This window comes from Mobula hypostoma, chromosome 4, assembly GCF_963921235.1.
Source record: "Mobula hypostoma chromosome 4, sMobHyp1.1, whole genome shotgun sequence".
In the NCBI taxonomy this organism is placed as follows: Eukaryota; Metazoa; Chordata; class Chondrichthyes; order Myliobatiformes; family Myliobatidae; genus Mobula; species Mobula hypostoma.
This window is the reverse complement of record NC_086100.1, coordinates 178,573,285-178,582,679: the sequence shown is the minus strand read 5'-3', so window position 1 is coordinate 178,582,679 and position 9,395 is coordinate 178,573,285. Positions and strand designations below refer to the sequence as shown.

Here is a 9,395-nt window from a genome sequence, read left to right as displayed (position 1 = left end):
CTTATTCTGGGTTTCTCCCCCTTCCTTTCCAGTCCCATTTGAAGGGTCTCAGCTCATTGAGTGATGTCGGCAAAGAGGAAAGCTCAAAAATATTTATTACATCTTGGTTCTTACTTCTCCTGGCAGCAACAGTGTTCACTTTAATGTGCAAATATGTGGAAGTGATCTCCAGAGACAGTGAGGACATAAGATCCCCAGTTAAGTACACCAAGTTAGGAACTATTTGTTCACGGTCACCATGCGTTGATTACTCTTCACAAACATTTTTATCCAAATAGAAATCATTTGCATCATTGCAGAATACTCCGCTTTAGGTGTCTCCCCTCCCTGAATCACAATATATAGGGGGACAACCGACCGAATCTGATACAGCAGCTCAGAGAAGGCAACTTCGAGTTCTTTGTCACAGGTAAACCTGAGATTTCTGAGTCTTTAATTCTTTCTGAAATAATTATTGTCAAGCTTTAAATAGGACTTTAATACATCTGAATAAGTTCCTTTTAACTACGATCTGTTAATGAAGTCATAGATGCATGAATTATGAAACTTTTTTTCACAAGGTGACAAGAGAGTTTGATGAGGGTAGGCAGTGGATGTACCTACATGGATTTCAGTAAGGCGCTGGGCAAAGTCCTTCATGGGAGACTAATCCAGAAGATTTAGATGCATGGGGTTGGTGGTGAATTGGCTGTTTGGATTTAGAAATGGCTTGAGCATATTAGACAGTAGTAGTGATTGAAGGGACTTTTTTGAGCTGGAGGTCTCTAATTGGTGGAGCTTCACTGGGGTCTGTGCTGGGACTTCTGCTGTTTGTGATATATATAGATATATAAATTGTCTGGATGAAAATGTAGATGGGAGCATTAGTAAATTAGCAGATGATACCATGGTTGTTGGAGCTGTGGATAATGTAGAAGACTGGCAAAAAAAATACAGCAAAATATAGATCAGTTGCAGATAAGGGCTAAGAAATGGCAGATAGAAATTGACCCAGATAAATGAGAGGAATTACACCTCCGTAGGGCAAATACAAGGAGACAGTACATTGTTATGGGCAAAGTCCTTTAGAGTGTTACCGAGCAGAGAGATCATGACATCTAAGTTCATAGCTCCTTGAAAGTGGCAACACAGGTTGATATGTTGGTTAAAAGAGCTAACAGAATGCTTGCACTTATTAGTGGAGGCATTGAGGTCAAAAGTCAGGTGGTTATGTTCCAACTTTGTCAGACTCCGATTAGACCAAATCTGGATTGTTGCATACAGTTCTGGTCGCTTCACATTTGGAAGGATGTGGAGGCTTTGGAGTGGGTGCAGATTATGTTTAACAGGAAGCTGCCTGCTTTAGAAGGCATGTGCTATCACAAGAGACCTGATAAGTGGGTTGTTTTCACTGGAGCTCCAGATGCTGAGGGGTGGTCTGAAAGAGGAATACAAGATTACGAGAGGCATAGATAGAGCGAAGAGTTTGTGTTCCCCAGGGTTGAAATGTCTTATACAAGGCAGCATGCATTTAAGATGAGAGGGGCAAAGTTTAAGGGGGATGTGAGGGATATGTTCTTTCCCTCATTGTATAGTGGATGCTTGACAAGGGCTGCCTGGTTTGGTGGTAGAGGCAAATACGTAAGAGGCTTTTATCAGACGTTTCGATAGGCAAATGGATGTAAGGAAGATGCAGAGATCTGGACATGGTGTAGGTAGGAGGGATTAGTGTTTGGGTGTTTTTGATTTGCTTTTTAGCTAGTTCAGGACAACATTGTGGGCCAAATGGCCTTTTTCTGTGCTGTACTATACTGTTCATTGTTCTATGTTCTATTTAGTTCTCAAAGCAATTTCATAGCAAACAGACATGCTTGACTATTACTTTGAAGCTGTAGGTTAAATCCTTTGCAATTTATAAGTTGCTATTTCTTAATTCAAGGTAAATATCAGATTGCATATAAGATTTTACAGAATGAGCAATTTTGTCACAGTATCATCAGTCATTAATGCTTCCTAAGCTGCATGAGCAGACAATTGCGTTAAATTAGTTTTAAAGTGCCATATGCTCAGAGATGTTCTTCTGCACATCACTGATGTAACGTGTAGTTATTTGACTTAATATTACCTTCCTGTTAGCTGAACCAGTCTGGCCATTCTCCTCTGTCTTCATTCATAAACAAATGTTTTCACCCACAGAACTGCTACTGATGAGATTTTTTTTTGTTTCTCGCGCCATTCTCTGTAAACTCTGAAAACTGTTGCGCATGAAAATCTCAGCAGTTGCAGAGAAACTCAAACCAGCCTGTCCGGCACTCATCATCATTCTGCGGTAGAAGTCACTAAGATCACACTTCTCTCCAAAGATGACGTTTGGTCTGAACAACACCTGAATTTCTTGATCATGCCCGCATGCTTTTATGCATTAATTGCTGCCTCACAATTGGATGCTGAGATATTGGAATTAACGAGTGTAATGAGATGCACAGATGTACCTAATAAAGTGGCCACTGAGTGTATTATGCTCTGCTTGGTCTGTCCTGGAGCATTTTTCAGCCAGTGTGGTGTTTTTGAAATGCAGAGTTTCTGGTAAGTTGGAAGCACAGGAGCCAACCTCCCACAAGCAGAGATGTTAGGACAATGTGTTTGATAATGACATTGATTGAAAGGTAAAGGATTGAACACCAGGGAGAACTTGCATACCTATCCTCTGGAACACCCAAGAGGTGTAACATCTGTCTGGATTCTCACTGCTGCATTGAAATAGCAGCCTGGATTTAGCACTGTCACTGGATTGGGCCTCAAACCAACCCTGTTGCTCAGAGAAAGGGTGACACAACCTGGGCACATTTGACACCAAGTCCAAGTACATTCACTGTTAGGAACTCAGCACAGAAGCAACATTAGGGAAATGGAATACAACACTATAAATTATATAAACAAGCTCAGCATAGTCAGTAGGAGAGGAGATTGCAGTTCACATTGAATAGAAACTAAAACACCGCCATTAAAAAGAGAATCATATTTTTAATATTATTCTATCCACAATGGAAATGTGTTCTAAAGCAGCCTTTACATTCCTAAAGGCTACCAGACATTATACTGCTGCAGATAACCAAATATCTTCAGAGAGGTATCTGATTGTACAAGCCAACATATGGGAACTGAATTCCACATAAATATAATGTTGGCTGTAATTGAACACGCTCTACATAAACTACAAAAGTAAAGCAATGGCTTTCAAACTGAGCTGGGTTACTGACCTAACTCTCCAAAGATAAATCTTTGTTGTGATACAATAATATGTCTCTATTCAGTTCACCCTGTATGCTCAGGTGTCAGAAATAGTCTACTTCTTGATTTGTAGTTTCCAGAAGCCATAGAATCAGAATTATCCGGACCCATTGAGTCTGCTTCACCATTGCATCTTGGCTGATTTACTATCGCTCTCAATCCCATTCCCCTGCCTTCTCCCTGGAACCTTCGATAACCTTATTAATGAAGAATGTGTCAACCTCCACTTTACATATCCCCAATTACTTCACCTTCACAGCCGTCTGTGACAATGAAATTCACAGACTGACCATTCTGTGGCTCAGGAGATGACACCTCTTCCCTGTTCTAAAGGGACATCCTTCTACGAGACTGTGCCCTCTGGTCCTAGACTCGCCCACCACAGGAAACATCCTCTCTACATCAACTCTATCTAGGTCTTTCAATATCTGTAAGGTTTCAATGTCTTTCTCTTCTCTTTCCCAGAGCTATCAAAAGTGAGATCTCTTCCACCAGACAATGGCCTTCCAAAAAACGTTTGTCTTCCTGGTATTTCTCGGGCTGATTGCTAACACTGAGATGTCCAGAGGCCAAAACAGGTTACCCTTTCAGCATAAAAGCATCAATGAAAATGAGAATCAAATGGAGACTGCGACGGTGAGTTGACTTACCTCCACTGCTTTAACTTCATGCAATCTTAAACGTCTGCAATTCCAACAATTGAACAGGTTCATTAACTCAAGTTCGAGTACAATTTTCTTGTCATCTGTGCAAATATATCATCAAATGAAACAACATTCCTCTGGAACTCGGTGCAACGACAAAACGTTTATCACACACAGCACATAAAACAAAATATTACCACAAATAAATTAATAAAATATTATTCACAATGCATGTAGTGCACAGCACAAAAAAAAATAGTAAGACAGTAAATGGCTCACTCTCCTGTGACAAGACATCTGTGGTGGCAGGGAATTCCTTGTTCTTATAACCTAATGGGAGAAGCTATTACCCAGTCTGGAAGTCGTAGACCTCAAGCTCCAGTGCCTCCATCCTGATGATTTTGGGTCAAAGAGATTGTGAGATGTGTGGCAGGTGATCCTCAACGATGCTCTGGGCCCTTAACTACTTCATATGGGTCAGATCATTAATATTCCAAGCAACATTTTATTTAATGTAAAACATCTATTTTTTTGAATAAATTGAACATACGAAACATGAACATTCCCAAGTCAAGTTGAGTTTATTGTAATGAACAGAAGTTCGATGAAGTTTGATGAGGTACAGGTACAGTACAAAGAAAAAATTGCATATTAACAGCATCACAAGAATGAAGGGAAAGGCAGCACACAGAATATAAATTATACATTAGCTATGCATTAAATAATGCCATATGCAAAAAAGTCCTTTTGCAGTAGCAAGTATATAATTTTTAAAAAAGTTAATTAACTGGAATAGGAAGGAATGGGAGATGGGATTGATTGGACAAAATAGATGAATGTGAATCGAGGCAGGCATCACTGGCAGTGCTGGAAATATTGTCAATTACAAATTTCCCACGGGAAGTTACTAATGGACGGTTATAGAAAACTCTGAAGGTTCTGCAGTGAAAATGCTCCCATGACACTCCAGGATTTATTCATTGAGCAGATAATTTGATCTGTGCACAAGTCGGGGTGAGAGGTGGCTTGGGTGGAGTATGGAGGTAATAATTCCTAAGGAGCTGACTAGTCAAGCTAAATATTGAGGACTGTTGCCAAATACTTTCCTGTGCTCATTGGTGGGGAGGGTTTACTCATGATGGACTGGGCCATATCTATTACTTCTTGGAGGATTTTCTGTACAAATGTCATTGGTGCTTCCTTAACAGGCCATGATGCAACCAGTCAATATACTCTCAACACACATCTAGAGAAATTTGTCAAAGTTTCAGATGATATGCTGAATTTTGTCAAGCTTCCAAGCAAGTATAGGCGCTGCCATGCTTTCTGTGTAATGGTCCTTACATGCTGAACCCAGGACAGATCCTCCAAATTTATAACACCACGGAATTAAAAGTTGCTGCCCACTCCTCCTCTGAACACCAATGAGGTCTAGCCCATGGACCTGCTAATTCCTCTTCCTGAAGTCAATAATCATCTTCTTGGTCGTGCTGACACTGAGTGAGAGGTTGTTGTTGTGGCATCACTCAGCCAGATTTTTAATCTGATATGCTGATTCATTACCACCTTTGATTCGGCCAATAACAGTAGTGTCGGCGACAAGTTTAAGTATGGCATTAGAAGAAAGAGGAGGGCTGGAAATGTGGGAGCAACAGATGACTGTACCATTAAAATAATTAAATTTGCTGTGGCTTTTAGACAAAGAACACCATGGGTATATCAAGTTAAGGCCAAGACCAGTCACTGAACTACGTTGGATGGTGGGACAGGCTTACGAGCCCCATGACTAATCCTGTTCTTCTAAACAGATTGATAATATCACATCAGAATAAGGTTTAATATCGCCAGCATAAATTGTGAAATTTGGTAATGTTGTGGCAGCAGTACAATGCTTACGTGATAATGGAGAGAAAGAAGAAAACTGCAAATGACAGTAAATATATATAGAATATATTTTAAGTAGTTAAAATAAGTAAGTAGTGCAAAATATGGGAAACAAAAAGGTAGTGAGGTAGTGTTCATGGGTTCAATGTCCATTCAGAAATCACAGTGTGTGCCTTCAGGCTTCTGTACATCCCTCTTGATGGTAGCAATCAGAGCAGAAGGCATGTCCTGGGTGGTGGTCCTTAATGATGGACACCGCCTTGTAGATGTCCTGGATACTACAGAGGCCAGTTCCCACGATGGTGCTGACTAATTTTATAATGCTTTGGAGCTTACTTCAAACCAGTGCAGTAACCCTCCCAGACCAGATGGTGATGCAGAAAGTTTGAATGCTCACCACGGTACTTCTGAAGAAAATTACGAGGAGTGTTTTTGGTGACAATACAAACTTCCTCAAACTCCTACCCAGCCAACACACTTTTCGTCCCTCTTCCCTCTGGGAGAAGGTTCAGGAGCTTGAAGACTCGTACTGCCAGATTTGGGAACAGATTCTTTCCAACTGTGGTAAGACTGCTGAACGGATCCTGACCCGGATCTGGGCCGTACCCTCCAAATATCCGGACCTGCCTCTCGGTTTTTTTGCACTACCTTACTTTCCCTTTTCTATTTTCTATTTATGATTTATAATTTAAATTTTTATTATATTTACCATCGATTTGTACTCTAGGGAGCACAAAGCACAGAATCAAATATCACTGTGATGATTATACGCTCTAGTATCAATTGTTTGGTGACAATAAAGTATTAAAGTCCTACCTTCTTTATAGTTGCATCGATATGTTGGGTCCATGTTAGGTCCTTGGATATACTATTACACAGAATCTTAAAATGTGTCCCTCACTCCATTTCTGATCCCTCCATGAGGATTGGAGAGTGTCATTCTCTCAACTACTGTCCTCATACCCCAACTCTTTTTCCTCCAACAGCACCCTGGAGAACATGCTTAAGAATTCTTCCATGGGCAACGAAGTCAATGGTCTGAGATAACTGAGCTGCATTTTGAATTCACTATTCTTTGTTTCTTGTCAATTTACAGGAAGAACCGTCTGTAAATCCGGGAGGCACATTGCCCCGGCAGCTCTCTGGGAGACCGAAGGTAACATTTTGGTAAGTAAAGATCTGTTAAGAGCTATTAAGAACTGTGCATTCCAGTCATCCATCACTCCCTGAGTTAAAAACCTACCCCTCACATGCCCTTTGGACCCACGCCTTCTCACTTTCAAAGCATGCCCTTTGGAATTTGACATTTCAACCCTGGGAAACAGATACCCACTGTCTACTCTATCTATGCCTCTTATAATCTTATCAACCTTTATCTGATCTCCCCTCGGGCTCTGATGCTCCAGAGAAAACAACCTACCTTCCTTTCTAATTGCATCTGGTCTCATTTATAACTCAAGCTGATGCTAAAAAAATAAATCTCCAGAAACATGCCTTTTATTTCTGCAAGGGGTGTGTGTATGTGTGTGTGTGTGTGTGTGTGTGTGTGTGTGTAATAAAGGACTTCAATTTGCTACATCCCCATACTAATTGTGAAATATCATTATTCGAAGAAGAGCAATACCTAAAGTCCAAGTGCAACGTTTTTATTTATATTTTCTGTCCATTACACTACAGGTGTTTAGGGCAGCAATAAAGGTCCTCCTTCTCTGGCCGGGTTCAGGGCCTCCTTCATCATGTCAGTAGTTTCCTCTTGGTTTTCACTACTGTCTGGTACACGTCCCATGTGGAGATTCAGGAATACCGTCACACTCATATGTAGAAGGATTCTTCATTGCTGTTTCCTGAACAGTTTTGTTTCAACAGTCAGAGTTGTATTCCTGAGCTGAATTCCTGAACCTGTAGGACCCGTGGACCTCTCTTAGTCTGGACTTTACCTTTTGACTTCTTTGGTATGGCAGATGCTGCTAAAGCCAAAGCTTAAAGCCCTGACTCCAGCCAACATAGATCTTCAGCTCATTGAGCCACATTGGCCTCCAAACCCAATGACAAGGTGGTGGTCCTCTTGCAGGCTTTTATTTATTGCTGTCTCTTATTTCATGTGTTGGCACAATTTAACATTTATCACAAACCATTTCCTCTTGTTTCCAAACTTTTCTGAATTGTGGTTTCTATCCTATTCAACATTAAAAATTGATTGTATTCCACTTTTGGAGGTACCAAGCTTTAGGTAACAAATTGATTTTTCTGATCTTGTGTTGTAGATTGGGAATTGCCCAGAGGTCTACAATCATCTAAAGACTGGATGGTGACAATCCTTCATCTTCCATGACGCTTCAATCAGTGATCAATGAATGCTTTAATTGAGTCAAAATGAAGTCGATTATCAGCTAGAGCCACGTCTCTGAGCTTATTCTATCAGTTTACTTTCTGAATAATGCACATATGATGAACAAGTTTAAAATTGGTTGCATCAATAAATGTTGTGTTCGATAAAGTCAAGACCACAGACATTAGATACTGTCTCCTTGCATTTGTCCTAACGGGATGCAACACATCACATTTAGCTGGGTACTCCATTTGCCATTTCTCAGCCCATAGCTGCAACTGATCTATATTGTGCTGTGTCCTGTGCCAGGCTTCTACATGATCCACAAATCCAACAATTTAGGTATCATCCACAAATTTAATCATCAACCCAAGTACATTTTCATCCGGGTCATTTCTGCACATGCAAACAGCAGCGGTCCCAGCACAGATCCCTGCAGAACTCTACTAGTTACAGTCCTCCAGCTCGAATAAATCACTTCAAACAACACCCTCAGTCATCTATGCGCATGCAAATTCTGAATCCATCAGCCAATTCGCCACAGGTCCTATGCATCTTAATCTTCTGGATTAGCCTCCCATGAGAGACTTTGTCAAACGCCCCACTGAAATCCATGTAGACAACATCCACTACCCTACCCTCATCAATCTCTCTCGTCACCTAGTCAAAAAAACTCAATCAGTTTGGTCAGGCATGACCTTACATGCAAAATGCTATGCTGGCTTCCCTAATTAGGCCATGGGATTTTAGACGCTCACATATCCAATCCCTAAGAATATTCTCCAGTAATTTCCCTGCAACCGACGTGAGACTCACTGGACTGTATTTCTAGAAATTTCCCGTTACCCCTTCATAAATAAAGGCACAACAATACCACCTGTCAGCCCTCCAGGACTTCACCTGTGGGTAGAGTGGACACAAAGATTCTGGTCAAGTGCCTTCTTCAATAACTTGGGGTGAATCCCTCCAGACCCTGGGGACATCGTAGTTTCATGTACTGATCCATGCTCTCAGCCTAAGCCTCACCCTGACCCTAACCCAAACCCTCCAAATGCACTCAGTGTCTCACTCCTCCATTATGTCTCATCTAAGTGCAGCTGCGATATTTTCCCTGAATAGTAGTGCAACTAACCATCACCCCCATCTCCTTTACCTCCTCCTCTTTCATTTCTAAAACTTCAAAAACCTGGTACATCCATCACCCACTCCTGTCCCTCTCTCAACTAAGTTTCAGTAATGGCTATAATATCGTTGTTTCATGTCTCAGC

At 41.0% G+C, this 9,395-nt stretch overlaps 1 long non-coding RNA gene across 1 annotated transcript; it reads left to right on the top strand.

Annotated features, from left to right (window-relative positions):
- The first annotated feature begins 285 nt into the window (after nt 1-285).
- Nucleotides 286-8,305, top strand: LOC134344987 (uncharacterized). The gene is made up of 4 exons (XR_010017580.1): nt 286-409; nt 3,736-3,906; nt 6,895-6,965; nt 8,063-8,305. It is a non-coding gene; the product is annotated as an uncharacterized LOC134344987 (long non-coding RNA).
- Nucleotides 8,306-9,395: the final 1,090 nt, after the last annotated feature.